We start from the raw sequence: 20,561 nt of genomic DNA on the forward strand, positions 1-20,561 counted from the left end.
AACAAGGTCTTTCAGGCCTGGGGGGAGGGCACAATCCTTGGTATTTCTGTTTTTCTGATTTATAAAATGCCAACAACACATTATTAGTGTGGAAAATAATTATGTAAAATATTTCCAAATATTATGAAGACTACTGAGGGAAAACTATATATACACTGGTAAGCATAAATGATGTATTGTGCAGAGATTCGAGAAATTTAGCAAATATTTATTCTAATTAATTGTGATTTAGAAACTCAAAATTACATATGGCCACACTTATGAGTTCTCTGTAAGGTTTGTTCAGAAAGTTGTAAAAAAATTATTAATAAAAATAAAAATGTATCTGAGAGCCAATACAATAGAAGTTTAATATTGTTTAGTAAAAGATTCTGAATTTTAGTTATACTGTAAATATTCTGAAAAGAAAATTTGCTTTTAAAATGAAAACATGTTGTCAATTTTAAAGATAACCTTAATTAGTGTACCATAAGATTTCTACTAACTAAAAGAGAAGAAATCCATGCTCAATTTGTCACAGTAACTGAGCTATCTTATTGCCTAAGAGTTTGATTATTTTTGACAACATTATTAAACACATTCTAAACATCCTAGATTTTCTGCATATGTTGTTACTCTACACACATTTGGAAATGCAGAAAATATTTAATGAACACTGAAACACATATATTCAATTAATAAAGTTTAATTGAAGACAAAGTAACCAGATGGTTTATTATGCATATATTAGTTAGACCTTCAATTTATTGAATATATTTGTTTTCTAATATTTAAATTTTCTTCATGAAATTAAAATCTGTTGTCATTTCTATAAACACTCTAATCAGGAAATATGCTATTATTGCACAGATGTATTTTGGAGATATTATTTTTATATCTTTCTGTATCTTTCTGTTCTCTAGGCTTAGTTCAGAACTGAATAAAAATATATACTATAATATTTATCTATATAAAAAAATCACAACGGTAAAATTCTCTAGTTTATGCTATACCATTTTTTACTTATTTATTTTTTTGCATATCACCTGAAGCATAATTTAGACAGAACCACACAATACAACAAAAGCAAAAACACCAAACAAATGATGATCTGGGCTTTGATTTTGAGAAGCTGAAGGGAAAAGTTATGCAAGCTAACTCTTTTTTGTGAGGGATCCTAAGATTTACCTCTTTATTTTTTCATCTCAAATGCTGCTCCCCTTCTTGGTCCCACCACACAGTGTCCCTTTCCCATTCTCCTTCTCCTTTGAGAAGGTGTGGTCCCTGTGTATCCCCCTGGCCTATCGAGTCTCTACCAGGTTAAGTCCATCAGTGAGGCCAAACAAGGAAACCATGGACATTGAGCTGCACTTCTGCTACATATGTGCAGGGGTCTTCTTTCCAGCCCCTGTATGTTCTGTGGTTAGTGGCTCAGTTTCTGAGAGCTCCTAGAGATCCAGGTTAATTGGCTCTGTTTGTCATTCTGTGAGGTTCCCAGTCATTTTATGGCATTCAATCCTTCCCCTAACTGTTCCATATGAGTTCTGAACCTACGTCCAATATATGGCTGTAGGTATCTGTATCTGTTTTAGTCAGCTGATGGGTGGAGCATCTCAGAAGACAGTTATGTTAGACTCATGTCTGTCATTAATAAGCTCAGAGATTGGTGCTTGCCCATGGAATGGATTTCAAGTGGTGCATGTTATTGATTGGTCATTCTTTCCTTTCAGTCTCCACTCCATCCCTGCTTCCCCCACCCCCTCCAAAGGACAAGTTTTGGATAGTAAGTTTTGGTTGGGTTGATGTGCTTATCCCTCCACTGGGGTTCCTGCCTGGGTACAGGAGGTGGCTTCTTCTTGTTTCATGTCCCCACTACTAGGCACCTTAGTTAAGATCACCTGCATTAACTCCTGGGATCCTCAGCCATCCCAGGTCTCTGGGGCTTTCTAGAGATTTCCTCTAACTCCTACCCCTCCCTGGCAGCTGCAGTTTTCCATGCATTCTCATGGCCCTCTGGCCCTCTGGCCTGTCTTTCCTGATTCTGACTCTCCCATTGCATTCTTGACAGAAACATTGACTTAGTCCTTATAGAAATTTCAAAGTCATTTGTGAGCCATTATCTTCTAAGGTTATAGCTCAGATACAAGATAAACTCTACAAAGTACAGCTTTCATTAAGAACATCATCACATCATCACCAAGGGTCCAACATCTTCAAAATTAACTCCACAAATAAAAGTTATTTCAAGAACAGCATTGCACATCCAATTACTAAAGTTGCCAAACACAGGTACTCTAAACCAGATCATTATAAAAGATTGTTTTGGCCTATATTTACATCTGGAGTTACTTCCCAATTATCATTACTTACTAACATAGTTGACAGCATCCTTAAGCATTTTGCCTAATATAATGCAAATAAAATGAACTGACATAGTGCAGGCCAGGGAAGCAGATGGATTAACCCCAGAACTGCACCTCTCGCCCTCTCATCCATTAGCACTCTTATCTCTGTAGTAGATTACATGTGAAAGCCTGCCTCTCCTCTTTGTCTCCATCTCCTACAGAACACACAAACATCCTTTTCCAAATATTCTTTGCAGTCATCCTGTTATCCCAGTGTATCCAACAGGCTTTCTCTAGGAAATCACCAACCAAGTCAAACAGAATAGCAAGCAGGTCAACAAAAGAATTGGTGAGCTTTAGATCTCCCTTCTCTCCTCCATATCCAATCCTGTAACAGAATACCATCTGTGACCTTTCCTCACTCTCTGGTGCAACTCTGGGCATTTGAGTGGCAATATGGAAACTTAATACAGTAAAAGTTTCCTAACAATAGATATATACATGAGGGTGATTTAAGTAAAATTGCAAAATAATAGGGGAGACAGAGCACCATATATCTACCTCCTGTGACCAAATGTAGTTTTCAGTACAGCAATTAGATTATATCTTATTGAGATATCTGCCACAGAGGTCCCATTGGAACCACCACAAAACGAACCAGGCTATTTCTGAGACTCATGGGTTGTTCTATGCAAATTTCCAGAAGAGTCCCATAGATGAAGACAACACCTACATAACTCATTGAACATAAATTTGAGCTAGTACCTACATAAAGCCCTTCCTCTCCACTGCTAGTATATTGGTAACAGAGATGTACTCTGCATGGTACCAAAAGAGAGGCAAAACACCTGTTTGCAGCCACAAATGCTTTGATCTATCAAGGTATGCTATATATGAGTTATGCTAGTGCAATGGTAGCACTAAGCTCATAAGAGTAAGCAACAAATATCAGATTTAATCCATGAGACAGACAGACTACATACCCAGTACTTCTTGGGTTACCAAGCACCTGAAATAGATAGTCTAGTGTCCCCAGGACAAAATTGAATATTACTGTTCTAAAAACACATAAATAAATAAAAATAATGTTTAAACTGTAGCAATAAAATTATTCCTAATGATATACTGTTATACTTATAGATCAATACCCTACCCAACCACTGCCTTAGTCAGGGTTTGTATTGCTGAATAAAACATGATCAAGAAGCAAATTGTGGAGGAAAGAGTTTATTCAGCTTATACTTCCACACTGTTTATCATCACCAAAGGAAGTCAGAACAGGAACTCACACATTACAGGAAATTGGAGGCAGGAGCTAATGCAGAGGCCATGGAGGAGAGCTGCTTATTGAATTTCTTCCCTGGCTTGCTCAGCTTGCTTTCTGATAGAACCCAGGACTAATTGCCAAGGGATGGCACCACCTATAATGGGCCCCCCACCCTCAATCATTAATTGAGAAACAGCCTTACAGCTGGATAGCATGGAGACATTTCCTCAAGGGAGGCTTCTTTCGAAACTGTAATCAGGATATGTAAGTATGAAAAATATCTATTTTAATTAGTGGGAGAAAGGTAACATAAAAATAAACAGAAGCTAAAATTCTCATGTAGATGAGAACAAATTATTTTATGTCTTTATAGCAATAATTAAAATAAAAAACCAAAAGCATTTTGACACTTAACTTTTCATTCCTTCTTTCTTTTCATGATACACTTCAATGAAAACATCAAAATAGAATGAATAACAAATACAACGAGTGGTCTGAGACTTATGCACTATAAGTTTCTTCTTAAGGACTTGAAGTAGACATAATTAACTTACCTTCATGGTAAATACTTGAAGTCAGTTGTTGAAAAATACATATTTGTGTTACGGATCATTAATACGAATTATCTTGTCGAAAATGTATATGGATACAGACTTAATTTCAGTTTACACTAAAAACAAACAAGAAAGAAAGTGTACAACATTGTGGTAAATCTCCAACCCAAATAAGCCCCTGGAAGGAAAATGCAACTCAATTAATATGAATACAAGCTGCACATGTAGATTGGACAGATCTACCACTACACTCCTATATTCCCCTATCTATGAGATCCGATATAACTTGTGGTTTCTCCAGGCCACGTGCTTCTGCTCCATTTTCCTTCCAACTCTTCCTCTTCAGTCTCTCCTTCTCCCCTCATTCTTTCTAAAACTTCAGCTCCACCTTCCCTTCCACTGCCCAGTCACAGGCTCTAGCCTTTATCTTACAAGTTAAAATGGGGAGAAGGTTCACATGATGTCACCTGAGTAGTGATTCAGTCCTCCTCCCAGCCAGCCCCTCTTGGGGAAGTGGAATTAGTATCAAAATACAAACAGCACCACAGCAATCTACAACACTTCCCCTATTTTATCCAATTAAAGGGCTCTTTTCTCTCAGATATAAATTGAGTACAACTATTATTATTCTACAATTTATAAAGTATAAGATAGACTTAATACCCAGTCCATGAATTTTGTCGATTAAATAAAGCACCCTGTCATTTATACTGACTTAAAGACTTACAATTCTATACCTGATTTATGTCTTGGTTTTAGATTGTATGTCATCTGAAAACCATCCTGTCAAATCTATATCATGTTTCACAATGTTTAACAGGTTGAGTTGTCTATGACACTATAACCAGTCCTCAACCCCATCATAATCCAAGAATAACTAATATCACCTGAAAATATGAGAAGCAGAAAACATAGCTCCCAAAACTTAGCCAATTAATAGAGACTGCTGATCACCTGGACAGTCCCTTATTCTTCAAAACGTTGGAGCATCAGTCTTCATCCTTCTGGTCCAGGGTCATCTGACAGACCTTTGCAATGCAGAATTTTGAAGGACTGATTACCCTGTATTGTCAGAGATTATCACTCAAATATTTTTTCATAGTGTGTTCTTTTTCTGGACAGTATTTTGTCTGTAGATGAATTGAGGCAATTCTTGCCTAGTGGCTGTCTAGCTACAATTGGAGCAACTTCACTTCTTCAATTTCTTCTTTGAATCCAAGAAAGGAGCACTGTCAGGAGTAGCCAGGTCTCCAGTCAAATGATAATTAATAAAAAAATGTCCACAAAAGTCATATAATGTTGTTTTTGACACCTTTGAAGACTATCTATCTATGCAAAGCATTTATGAACTGTTAATCCTTGACTACTCTCAGCCATTTTTAATTGAAATATCTGAAAAATATCCTTTTAGTTAACTCAGAACCATGAATTTTCTATCTGGCCTTTAACTAGCATTGTTTAACTGTCTATAATCAGTTTATAATATCAGTTATAGAAGGACTGGGTCTAAGCCTTATACTCTTAAATGTGTTGTAGAAACACAATGCCTATATGAGAATAACAATATTAATCTCACTTTTATATCAAGGAGAAATTCATACCAATGAAAACCTTAAATTTGTATCAAATAAATTCTGTACCAATATAAGAGATTATCACTTAAATTTTGTATTAATTATAAGTATTTCTACCAATGTAATAGATAGCTATGTTATGTTTTGTTTAAGAGTAAATTTGATGACCTATCCCTATTTATCTATTTCTCTAACTTCTATGGTATTACTATATTCCTTCTCCCCCTTTCTTTTCCCCTTCCTTCTCCTTTACCTAAGAAGGAAGCCTTGAGAAGAGGAAGGAAAAGGTAGAAATCTCGGAGTTTAAGCTCTCTACTTCCCTCCCTGTTCAAAGATACATTTGTAAAGTATTCCTTAAATGACAACATATCTATAATTAATAAAACAACCAGAACCATTTACCCCAACATATGGAACTGGGACAATGATCTTTTGTCTGCTTCTAGATGAACTGGGTGAAGAATTCTCTTCTGGGGGCACAAAGGGAAATAGGGAAATTGCCTGTGTCAATGGAGAGCTAGCTGGCATCATTTACCTTCCAGTAACCATGTGCTGAGAAAGTTTATTGTTTAGTTGACATCTTGACTATGGCAGTCTGAAAGGCTCGGTAGGCCAGCTAGCTGTTGTGGAAAGAAAATATTTAAAAGAATCAGCTTCTATGTAGTTTAGGTAGAATCAAACACAGAGCTGGAATGGAAGGTACCAGAATCTCAGCATCCTGGAATGTGAATCTTTTCAGGGATGTCTTTCTCTTCTTTCACACTGTAGTATATAAAACTTATAAGCAATACACAGTTCTGTAAAGACATTCACATGGAGCATGCAGATTGCACAGATTGGTTAATAAAAATCAATAAATAAAGATGACTGCCTATAATCAGGTTAGTTTAATCACATAATCAAACTGTAATATAACTTTGTATACATGCCATCTTAAAGGATGGTATGTGATAACAAATCACAAGAAATCTGTATCCAATAAGTGTTACTGGCTGTATATAGATATTTTAGTCTCAGCCAGTTCCAGAGCTATCACTATACAGAGAAATATAAACATCACCACATACAACATCTATTTTGCTAATTATGTTAGTCTCCCTTCTCCATTGTCAAGGTCTCTAGGAAGTCTCCCTTTGTTATGTCTGAGTTTTATCAACTTGGAAGGAACCATAGCTTTTCTTTTCCTGTGGAAACATGGGTATAAACCCTCCCCTAACACAACACATTTCCCATTTTCCGTTCTGATGTCACAATATCATTAATCTAAATAGGCTGGTTTAATTCAATACCTTTTTTTCCACAATCCAATGTCTTTCAGCAGCTATGGTGTTTGGTTCATTAGCATTTAAAAATTAAGGTTAATAAAGCACCATGTAATCTACCTTTGGGGTTTTTTGTTGCCCCCTTTTGTCTATTAAGCTTCTTCTTTAGAGTCCTATTAGATCTCTCCACAGGCATGTTTTTATTATAATATATAAAAACCTGTTTCATCTTATTAGAGATATATGCCAGCAAGTTGTTCATTTTAATTTGTATGGGTATCCCTTTAATGGTCATAACTTCTAACAAATGTGTGATTACAAAATCAAACATTTCTGATGCAGTTGCCCATTGAAATCCTGAATATGTGTCTATAATATGATGTACATATTTCAGTTTACCGAACTCGACAAAATGGAAGACATCCATTTGTCAAATGTCATTTCTTTGGGTACCTTTAGAGTTAGTTCATGTATGCAACAGTGTTTGGTTATATAATGAACAAGTAGGACATTGCCTCACAATTTCCTTGGCTTGTTGCTAAGTCATAGAGAATTCTTTCTATAAGCCTTTCCTATTAACATGGTATTTTTTATGGAATTCCAAAGTCTCTAGTATACTTCCTATCAATAGTTGGTCAATTTTATTATTATCTGGTGCCAGAGGGCCTGGTAGACCTGTATGGGATTTTTTATGTGTTATATTTAGTGGATAACTCCTATTTCTGATCATTGGTTGTAGCTGAATAAATAGTGAAGCCAATTCATAATCATCCTGAATAAGTTCAAGAGTCTATATGTGTAAAACAACCCTTTCTGCATATTGAGAGTCAGTTACTATATTAAGAGACTCTTGAAAATCTGAAAACACCAATAGTATTAATGCAGACCTTGTAAAGCATTGGCTCTACATTCTTACCTGACAATTAAAAATGACAATTGAGAGTACTGAGAACATGGAAATTGTGACAGTGGGGATTAAGTTTATAGACAACTCTTGATGGAAACTTGATATTCAGACAATGAACAATAGAATAAACTCAACTTTAATATTTTTCAAAGGAGGTCATTCAAACTTTTTAGAGACATGAAAAAATATCAGTTGGTTTTGTTTTCTAGCACACACAAAATGTAATATAGTAGGCTTTCTCCTGTGTCATGAACTGTTTAATCCTAGGTTTTTGAATATTCTAAGTATCAGACATGGGTTCCATCTCATTGAATGGACCACAAATCCAATGAAAAAGTGATTATACTCTTAACCATATGCTAGTATAGTAATAGAGCAGAGCAACATTTAAACTTCATCAGAGAATATTTTTCTTGTGGTAGGTTGTGATTAATATGGAGTCACACACAGACAATGTACAGATTGAAAGACTTCGGAGCACTCAGTCCCAACTGAGATATTTTTATTAAAACTCAAGGGTCATGGTTTTATGTGGTAAAGGACTCAGGAAGACTGTGAGTGCCTGAGGTGGTAGATGATTACAATGGAATAGCATCAAGACACACTGATGTCCATACATACTCAAAAATTTATGAAGATAGCTTCCTTAAGAGAACACCAACGGCTCAGGTGCTGATTAGGATCAACAATTAATAAATGCAACCTTATAAAATTTAAGAGCTTCTATAAGATAAAGTTCACCTTCAATAATATGAAATTATAGCCTATAAAATGAGAAAATATCCATAACCTATATCCAACAGAGATCTGATATCTAAAATATATAAAGAACTCAAGAAATTAGATGCCAACAAACCAAATACAACTGGTTCAAAGTAAAAAACAGAATTCTCTCAGAGGAATATCTAATGGCCAGAAGGACTTAACTAAACATTTAACATTCTTAGTGATCAGGGAAATGCAAAAGAAAGTAACACTAATATTCCATCTTACACCCCTCAGAATAGCTAAGATAAAATTTCAAGCAACAGCTCATGCTAGCCAGGATGTGGAGCAAGAACACTCCCTCATTACTAGTGGGAGTGTAAACTTGTACAACCACTTTGGGAATCAATTTGGCAGTTTCTCAAATAATTTGGTATAGTTCTACTTCAAGTAACAGCTACATCACTCCTGAGGATATACCTAAAAGATGCGTCACCATCCCACAAGAACATTTTTTGAACTATGGTCATAGTAACTTTATTCATAATAGCCAGGAACTGGAAACAATCTAGTTGCACCTCAACTGAAGAATGGAAACTTGGTACATTTACACAGTGAAATAATCGTTAGCTATTAAAAGCAAGGGCATTAGGAAATTTATAGACAAGTGGATGGAACTAGAAAATATCACCCTCAGTGAAATAATCCAGACCTCAAAATACATGGTAAGGAATCACTCAAAAGTGTATATTAGGTGTAAAGTACAATATAACCAAGCTAAAATCCATGGACCCAAAGAAGTCAAATAACACAGAGTACCTAAGGAAATATGCTTGAATTTCCCTGTGAAGAGGAAACAAAATGGACATCATGGCTGGATAAAGAAAGGGAACTAGTTGGGAGAGGGGTTGAGGAGGGGACCAGGAAGGATCAAGTTTGAAGAAAAAGAAGGGGGAAAGAACTGGCACTGATTTTCCCTGGGACCTGCTAGAAACCTAGACCAAGGGACATGCCCAGGAATCTATGGTTATGGTAGTTAAGGCTCCTAGCATTAGGGGATATGGAATCTGAACAGGACACATCCTATAATCAGTGAATATTTCCAGTTGAGGGATGGGGAGACAATCTCAGCCTCTAAAATTTTTATACATTATTTGTCCTGCCTATGAGAAGTTCAGGGTTATAGATGGGGCAGAAACTATGAGAATGGCCAACAAATTACTAACCCAACTAATACCCATGCCATGCTGAGAGCCCATCCTAACACTGTTAATGATATCCTCCTATAATTGCAGAAAAGAACCTAGCACAACAGTTCTCTGTGAGTCTTCACTGAGCAGCTAGTGGAAAAATATGCAGAGACTCACAGCCAAACATTAAGAAGAGACATCTTGTGGAAGAAGAGAGGAAGAATTGAAGGAGCCAGAGGAGTTAAGAATACTACAAGAAAACCTACAGAATCAATTAATCTTGGGTCATAGGAGCTCACAGAGACTGATCCACCAACCAAAGAACATGCATGGGACAGTTCTGCACATATGTAACAGATGCAAAGCTTGTTCTTTAGGCAGCATACCTAACAAATGGAGCAGGGTCTGCCTCTGACTCTATTGTCAGTCTTTGGACCCCTTTGTCTGAACTGTGCTGCCTTGTCTACCCCCAATATGAGAAGATATGCCCAGTCCAAGCAAGGTTAATATCCATGAGGGAAAGGGGACCAGGAGGGAGGAAGGAGTGTGAGAGGGAAATACTGAGGAACTTGGAGGAGAAGAGGAAAGGGAAGCTGGGATTAAGATGGAAAGTAAATAAATATAGCAATAAAAAAAAAACTATGATAAAACAAACAATGAACAGGTTAAAGCTAGACAAACTACCAGCAAGGAGAATGCGAAGTGGATACATAGTGTCAATTTTAACTCTCAAGCATCTTAAAAGAAAAGTCAGTTTTCCCCAATACATTGTCATTTGTTATAAAACTCAAATCCATAGGGATTTCATACCCAAGAGAAGTTTGCCAACACAAATGAGATTCTACATTGTTGTTGTTTAGTTTTTGTTGTTGGTGGTGTTGTGTTTGATGAACTCTGTTTTGATTTGATATTTTTGTCTTATTATTTAGTTATCATTTGTTTTGCTTTTTATTTTCTGATTTTAGTTTTTATTTGAAATAAAGACAGAAACAGAAGTATCATAAATATGGCTCTCTTCCTCTTTCCCTCTTTTCTAGTGAGAGTTGGGCATACCCTCTTCTGTAAAATCTTTTTCTGATTTGTTATTTTGTCTGCTATTCAATTAGACATCACTTTGAAACATGGCTGTTTCTTTCTACAAACTAACTTTACCTTCATCGTTTGGGATTAGGTTATGTCTTTATTCTAGCCAGAGCAAATAATAATGTATGCTAAGGCTGAGCCATGCAACAACTAGAAACCTGTTTTTCCAGTAAATCACACAATCTTGGGGTTCCCAGTGTGATCAAATATACTGCAATACTTGAGTATAGTAGCATCAGTCTGAAACTCAGGCCTTGTGAGGGTAATGTAGGGGCTTTATAAGTTCAAGGTTAGGTTGTGTTACCTAGTGAGACACTCTCAATATGAAACAGGTCTTGGGAGATGGTAAGGCAATAAAGTACTTCCCACACAAATATGAGCTAGCTCCAGAAGTCATGTGTAAATCCTACTGAGTCAGATTATACTACTGTATTCCATGACTTCCTGATGATTATTTGGTGAAACATCAAAATCAAACAAACAAACAAACAAAACCCATCAAATTAATTTACAACTTGATATTGTTTATAGATTAGTTACTCTAGTTACATTAAATAGTACCAATTCCTACACATAAGTATCCCAATTTTAAACCGAAAACCTACTTGATTTTAAATCACTGGTTATTTTTTGAAGATTATTAAGCATATCTTCTAGGTTACAAGGTAAAAATAATCACTAGGGCCAAGATGGTTGAGGAAGAGAAGACAGAACAAAGTTAAAGAGTTCAAGAATTACTTCAGGTCTGTTAGAAACGATGTTACGGGAAAAAAGTCATATAGTGTAATGGATGGAAAAATAATTGAGATTATTTCTTTTCAGATTGTTAAATGGTATGCTCCATATATTAGTTTATCATTAGACCAGTTCTGCTTGAGATTCTGTGGTATTTTGAAAAGAAATGATTAAAGAGGTTATTAGTACATCTACATAGAACAGGGCTCACAGTCTTTAAACATTACCCTATCATCTGTGCCACAAATGTTGAGCATCATTACGCTTCCACAATAGCAATTTAGTACCGCACTGGAGAGGAAGTAATCAATATAGGCAAGCAGTGCTTGTGAGAGCAACCAGAAGGGCTGCAGCATTTACTGGGAAGCCTTTTTGAAATCAATGAGGTCTCTCTCTACCGATGCAGCCTCTTCTCAGCTTCTGAATTCTGAGCTGCCATGAACTGTAATTATCAAGCATAAACCTGATCCAATATTAACCTTGCAGTTGGCAAAGTATGATTTGATTTGTAACAGAATGGATTTTTTTAGAAAAAAAAGGATAATACAACATTTGAAATCATGTTCATTATCACTACAAATTATTGAACCTGTACAGAGCTTGAACATGTAATGTTATATGTAAAAAGTATAAGTATTGAAGCAAGAATGAAATTATCAAGTTAAGTTTTTTTTCTCTAAAACAGAAATTCTTCATTACACTCCATTATTTTTATTAGCTAATCATTGGATGTCAAGGTGAACCATCAAATGTATAACCATATTACTCACCCAGATCAGTACCTGGTGTGTGCATAGAACCAAAAATCTGTTTCACAACACATATAGAATAATACTTTATACAAAATATGCTACTGATAATGAAGGACTTTCCCCATGAATTTAGAAAATAGAGTGGAGACACAGGAGAAGTAGGGATGAAAGGGATTGAGGTGGAATTAATTCAATTAGATTTTTGTTAAATTTTAAGAGATAAAAAAATTAAAATCATCAAAACCTAAACAACAGTGGGAAGCTTAGTAACAATATTTTTCTTTCTTCAAATGAAATCTAAATCTTACTTTAACTAATAATATCATGTTCTGTGGTAACGACTGCCAAGTTTTACCATAGAGACTTTGTTTGACTTAGATGTGGTTACTATAGTGGAGAAGTTTTTCTCATCTTTTTCATATATAAAGGGGTTAACAAGGTGATACTCTATCCGGATAAATTCTGTTAATTTTAGAAGAACAGTATTTTAAATGGTTTGGTTACAGCTAATGTTCAGATGTGACAGTGTTGGGAAAAAAGGTTAAAAAATTATTGTAAATATAGAGAGTTCTATGGTAGTAGAGCTCTGTTGTGCTTTGTATCTATTACTTTAATGATTTAGCTAACTTTAGCTCTATCACTGTAGATGAGTGTGGTCACTGTGGAGACACAAATGAATGCTCATAATTGTTGATATTATTGCACTGGCTTATACACAATAGAGAGAAACTCAGGGCATCAGTAAAATTGTTACACATTAACACCTTATGATCAGTGGGTAGTCAAACTAGGTAAGAATCCGAAGCTGTGTCAAGTGAGTGGAGGGGACCCTTTTAAAGAAACTTCCAGTTTCTGGGACATGCAAGTCACAAGAAGTTAGACCTTCGAGTTAGTAACCCTTCACTTCATTTCTACTTAAATCCACCTACTTCAGAAACAAAATTTTCGTTACAGATATCAAAATTCTGCTGTTTTCAGGATTCAGCTGGAAGGGTTTAGAAACAAGCTATTTTTTTACTGCAGTTTTGTGGATTGCTTAAAAGACTAGGTTTTTAAAGGTGGGGCTAAACTTAATGGAAAGGCTACAGAAATTTTTTTTTAGCCATTTTCATAATTTGTGAAATTAAAAATCGGACTGGTAATATGTATGTTTCAATATGGTCAAGCATTATTTAACTCATAATTAAAATTAAAATGTTCCTTCTCAACTGGATGTATATTTCACTAATGTGGCTCATTGATTTTTATTAGTGAACATTAAATTAACCATTATTCACATACAGATTTCAGCACATCAAGAGCTAGTTAGTGACTACCAAAGTTGCAATAGTTCTTCACAAGTTACCATTAAAACTGGATTGTTAATGATGTAAAAAGATAGATTTAGTATCAAATTTTCAATACACGTGCTTGATATTTTCTGAATTAGTTCATTAAAATAAAAATTATTAAATTTTAAAATTATTTAATTTTTAAATTATTAAAATTTGATAGTGGTTGAGAATTTCTAAGCAAAATATCTTGCTTCGGCTTATAAACTGCTTAACAAGTATATAGTTGTATGCAAATAAAGAAAAATCTGATGATGAATCCAACTTTCCAATAAAACATTAAACTTAACTTAGGAATAGCAATTATTTTATTTCAAAATTTAAATTCACATATTCAGTTTTCTACTCATGATCAATTTATTTGCCATCTAGTATGTATTTAAGCAACTGACTATATACTAATAGAAACAAGCAAATAATGAATAAAGCAGTATATAATAAAACATAAATGTTTTTAAACATTATACTGATAATATATACCAAATGTTCTCATATTTTTAGTTAAAATTAATCTGAAAACAGTTTTTCTATTTCTCATGGGTTTTTTAAAATTAATTTCTTTTATTCAGCCATCCTTATGTTCCATTCTCTTTCCCATTGTCCAAATGCTACTGCAACTTCCCTGTATAATTAGTCCAATTTGCCCCTTTATAAACAGTTGATTCTATATTCCATATCTTGAAATTTCATGGCCTCTTATTTATTTCCTGATCATGATAGGTATTTCAAATGTAATATATGTATGAGAAAATTAAAAGCTAACGTCCACGACTGAGGGAAATTATCCCACCATTGGCATATGGAGTCTGGGTTTCTAGACACAAAATTAAAGTCTCTGGCTTCATCCAATTACTTGTATCTCTGCACTAAGTTTGACATTTGTGTTTTCATGAAAAACCTTATATTGTTGATTTCAGACAACTTTTAAATAATTTGATTTTATCTGAGTATATTGAAATATATACTCATGTGGTATTGTATTAGTATGCACTATTAATATAACTAATATTTTAATACCAAATATGCACACTGATATTTAACACACACACACACACACACACACACAGCCTAAAGGTATAGGAATGTGAAGCAGAAAGCAAAAGTGAAGATCATTATTGCTGTCTCATAACTTAGCAATGACAAGACCACAGCTGCTGTCATGAAGTAATCAGATGAAGAATCTTAGAAGTCTGCTGGGATTCTAGAGTAGTTTTGAGTGTGTTAAATTTGACAGGATTACCATACACTTATGAAAGAGATACAGTTCATTCACTGATTGATAAGTCTTGTCTTTATTAGAGTGGTCTAAGACAGAGGCAATAATTTTTAAAATTCTAAAGTTAATGTCATTACTCAGGAGAATGTGTCAAAAAGATAAAATATAAAAAAAAATATAAAAGTCTGTTGTATCAGAAATGTTCTTGCCAAGATATATATTTCCATAAGTAGAGAAGCAAACATAGGAAGTCTGTGAGTACAAGGCCAGTCTGGACAACATAATGGATTGACAGCATCGAGAAATACATGAAAACACCCTTTCTCAAGTAAACTACACATAATGACCTGAAGTCAATCAAAAAAATATTTAAATGAAATCTAGAAGAATTAGGCAGGTGTGCACTGTCATGTGCACAAGACACTCTTGCTATTATTTGCTTAAATGGGAATGTTATTGACACACTACCATAAAAATATAGGTGGAGTAATAATGAAAAGAAGCGATTGCTTCGAAGCTGTGGTTGCAACAAGTCTAAAGTCAAGGGTTTGAAGCTGCCGTGTTCCACTGAATGTACGCTGAAAATTGTCTATGGACTCTGCCCCAGTTCATGTTGTAGGTTATCATTGCTTGACACAGCTTTCCTGGAAGAGGTCAAGTCTACCTTCTGATTTGACATGTCAGTGGCATACTGTGTACATTCGTCTTAGGAAGGTCTCATTGAACTCATTGCATTTCAGGATAACTTTATCTCTTCTTAATTAATTATTTATTCCCTGACCTTAGATCTCATAAGTCTGTGATCCATGAGTAAGAACTTCTCTTGGTTTCTTGTAGTACAATTCAATTTTTATCACCAACTATATTTAAAATAAGATTTTTCCATCTGTAAAATATATAAACATGTATATAGAGATTTATTTCTATTTCTAAAGATACATTTATTTTATTTTAAAAATTTATTGTCTATGAGTCTCCGTGTGGGTATGTGCTTATGAGCACTGATTTCTATGGAGGTCAGAGACATTAGTTATTCTTAGAAGTAGAATTATTGGTGATTGTTGAGAAGAGAACTCTAAAGAAATACAATGAACTCTTAGCCACTGAATTATCTCTCCGGTACCCCCTCTTCTTTCTTTTCTTTCATTTTTCTATTATGTTTCAAAGACCAATTATATGGAACATCATTAGGAAAGTTTTTGAAGATTTAGGCGGTTTTGATAGTTACTCAATAGATTTTTTTCTGAGCTTTCCTCTTTCAGTCAGGAATAAGCAAAGCAAAACAAATCACTTAATGACTGACTTAATATAAAATCACTTTAACTATGCAAAAGTAATGTCCCTACATGCAAACAAATTAAATTCTTGCTCCATATTTCTATTTTGATTCCTTACAACTTAGCATCTAAACTGAGCTCTGGATGTCATTTGCTGACAAGGAACACTTGAAGTAGTTTGCCAGTATTTACAGCAAACACACTGAAATTTTAAAGTAGTTTATCCTTATCCATGGTTTCTTGAGCTATACTTGATTCAGTTACAGATGTTACTTATATACTTCGGATATACATGAGTTCCCAAATAGTATCACCAAAAACTGTTTTGTCCACTTAATTTTTATTCATACAAATTTTCATTTTAATTTAGAGAACATTTTGTCTTCAGAATTTGCAATATACATTTTGTTTTGATAGAACACTGTTTGAACTGCAGTACATAAAATAAACATTGTATGTAATGAGAAAATAATGCGCTAAACTATCGACATTTAAGATAAGATTGTTTAATAGCAAAAGTAATGGTTTGCATCCGAGTTTGCAGTATATGTTCTATGAGGTTTCAAGGAGCTGTGGTGAGAAGAGTCTTAATAACCACTGTCAATTTATTTGATTCGCATAAGAATACTGAGACAGCTCTCTTCTATAATTTAATGATCCTGATCTTTATCTTTCATTATTATAAAAATGTTGTCAGGACTCAATGCTCGTGACTTCAACAATCTGAAGAAAGATCTGCTGAACTAATTTTATTTTAGTCAATTACATTTGGGCAATGAGGAATAAAACAGAGATGAGAAAGATTATGCAGTTTATGTTGGGGGTGAAATACTGAATCCCTTTCACTAAAAAGAGATGAATTAAATGCTAAAATACAAAGCTATTTTTTAGGGTAGATTATATTGTACTTTAAGGATCAGTAAAGGAGAGAAGTTTGCTCCAGAAATACAGACCTATATATGTATTTCTAATGTCCCACACAATGTGACAACTTATTCATAAAATATTTATACATGAATATATGTATATATCATAACAAGAAAGAGAAAGGTTTGAAACAGAGTTGGGGGCCATAGGAAGCAATAAGGGAGAAGAGGAAAATTATAAGATACAGTAATATTTAAATGAAAATTATATATATATGTATATATATATGTATATGTATATATCAGAAAATAAATTATTTACCCATGCATATTTTAAAATGACACAATATTAAATGTTGATAATATAAATTTGGGATAATTTTTCTTTAGTCACAGTTAACACTATATCAAAGTTAATGATGAGAATTTGACAAGAATGGAATGCTTTAAGTTTTATTTCTAGTGAGTTCCATTCTAATATTGCATATTTCTAGTGCAAGCATGTGAAAATGAGTACTATTGGTCATTGGAATAAATTGCTGTTTTATTGTCTACCTTATACCTATACTCATAAACATTAACTAATGTGATTGGCAGCAAAGTGGAGGATATTTTGAACTTCTACAAAAATACAAATTTATATAAATTCAATATTTTGGAAAAAATTATAAAACCATACCTATTCTAGTCTAAAAATAATAAATAAATGCAATTGATATATATATATATATATATATATATATATATATAAATGTATGTGTGTGTGTGAATGATCATATTTTCCATTTATAAAAATGAAATAAAAACTATTTCAAAGTATAATGTATTTATGTTCTTAAGGACAATTTTCTGTGCTAAACAAAAACATCTTATAATTAGCCTTTGAGTAAATGTATATCTAATGGACTGTTTTCTTTTTATCTAGTATAATTTTTCTTTAGATTTCCAACCCAGATGTTCTTAATGAATTTAAGATGCACATTTAACAGTTGTATCTTACCACCTGCTCACTAGACTTCTGTCTTGCATGGATATTAGGATTTTATATGAGTTCTTCAGGACCTGTCACTACTGATATTGTCAATTTTTATGCAGAAACTATTTGAGTATCCAACATGTTTAAATGAAGACAAAATAATAAGTCAATTTAAGTTTTAGGGGGGAAATAGATAAAGGTAAGAAATCTTCATATCAAAATTAAGTTTTAGAGTTGTTCCAAAAATCACATTCTTCATTAAACCTAATGAAATTTAAGTTGTTTTACTATACATAAAATTACAATTGCTTCTTAAAATTATAGTTATTTGACAAAAAAATCCAAAATTCAAATATCAGTTAATATAAAGTCAATTCAGAAAGTATATAAGATTACACTAAAACATGTAAAATATGCTAAGCTTTTGTACTTTGGTAGTATATTAGCCTAGAATACTGAGAGCTTTTGGTTAGATCAAAACACACACACACACACACACACACACACACACACACACACACAGGTATACAGTATACATACACATACAAGTAAAAATACAACTTAAAAGAATTACAGTATCAAAGGCATGATATAAAGATGTACATATATTGAAATGATCCATGAACGTGGAGCACAACAAAACCGTAAAATCACAAAGAAAGCGATTCACATTTATCTTTAAATATACTCAGACATAGCACTCATTTTTTAAAATTATCTTTAATCATTTGTTTTTTTACAGTCCAGTCGTTATTCCCCTCCTCGTCTGCCCTCTGATGGTTCCTTATTCGTCCCCAGCCCTGTCTCTATGAGAATGTCCCCACAAACCACCACCCCCACGCCCCGCCCTACCTTCCCACTCCCTGGGGCCTCAAGTCTCTTGAGGGTTAAGCACATCTTCTCTCACTGAGGCCACACCAGGCAATCCTTTGCCATATATGGCAGCCTTTCCCTGATTCAACCACAGAAGCCCCTGACTTCATTCCATTGGTTGGGTGTTTAAGTATTTGCATCTGTCTTAGTCAGCTGTATGTTAGGCCTCTCAGAGGCAGCCATACATATAACCCTCATGTTTTATTCAACTCGTTTTCTTTCTCATATCTCCTTCACGCTCTCACTTTCCCCTCTATATCTTTCTCTTAAAGATACACATGCACATAAGCATAACTTTGACTTCAAGTGTAGGAATATTGAAAGAACTTCCTAGAGAATAGGAAATGGAATGTCAAAGAGTAATCATAGATTTTTATGGTTGATTTTCAGGCTATCACATTCAGTTCATGTGAATAAAGCTATACAAATGCAGCATACGTGTAATTCACAAGCTAGCACTTAGAGAAGCTTGTTCAGGCTTTAGCGTGATATGAGCTCCATTCTAGTTGCATTTTTTCTGGCCAAGCATCGCTATCGTACATTATAAGAGAGCATCGATTAATCTGGGCTGTCTCTAGATTCACAAATTATTTCACTTCTATTAAGAACACAATGCAAAATTTCATGAGTTATTTGTTAAAATTATTTCTCATCACCGACTTTTGAAACTGACTATGCTAAAAATTATTAAATTTATTATACGAAGAGAAGGATAGAAGACACTGAAGAGACAAGGAATAGTCATAATTGCATGAGGGGTAAAATAAGTTTTCTTTTCTCACAACAAATGTTAATTTAAATATGAGAGTACACTTACATAATCATGCTATACACTGAACATGTGACAATTAAACAACATATTAATAACTTAAATATTCTCTGAGCTAAAGTTGTAACATAAAAATTATTATATTTTTAGAACTAGTGCAGTGTTTGACATATTAAGCACTCATTTAAGCCACATGTGTTTTAAAATACTTACATTTTTATTGAATTACATTAAAATTGTTCCTGTTATCCAATATTTTAGTACATATAATATTCTTTGGCTTCTAAAGAAAACATATAATGTGGTGCTTATTCCTTTGAATAGGTAACTAGAAACAAATCAATACTCAATATTTTAATTACATATACATAAAGTGTTAAACAGAGATCACAGTATTGTTCAAGTCTTTTTAATATAAGAGAAAATCAAAAGGATGCCATCTGAGAATGCTTCTGAGAATTCAACAGGTTTCAGGTAACAAGCTAGGCCTGTTTCTGTTATCCCAACATCAGGAGATTGAGTTTGTGGCTTTTGAATTCTAGCTGATCAGCCAGGTAAGATAAGAGAGTAAGCTTCTATATTAGTGAGATATATTGTCTCGAGACTGTACTGCGGGATGAGGACAAAGGAAAATGGTGCCCTTCTCTGTCTTCCATAAAAGAACATGGTGTTACCAAGATTTGTTTGCTCTCCTACTCCCTCACACAGAAAGAAATATACAGATTAATTTTCTGTGTAATTTTGAATACCTTCACAGAAATATTAAATTTAATGCTCTACTTTGAACTTCTTATTCATGCTTCCCTTTTGTTGAAACATTTGTTTAGCTATTTTGAGAGCTGAATTTACTAATAAAAATAATTTTCCATCATTTTGGATGAAGAATGTCTCATTTACAGT

This window comes from Grammomys surdaster, unplaced genomic scaffold (genome assembly GCF_004785775.1).
Source record: "Grammomys surdaster isolate TR1022 unplaced genomic scaffold, NIH_TR_1.0 126153, whole genome shotgun sequence".
Classification (NCBI taxonomy): Eukaryota; Metazoa; Chordata; class Mammalia; order Rodentia; family Muridae; genus Grammomys; species Grammomys surdaster.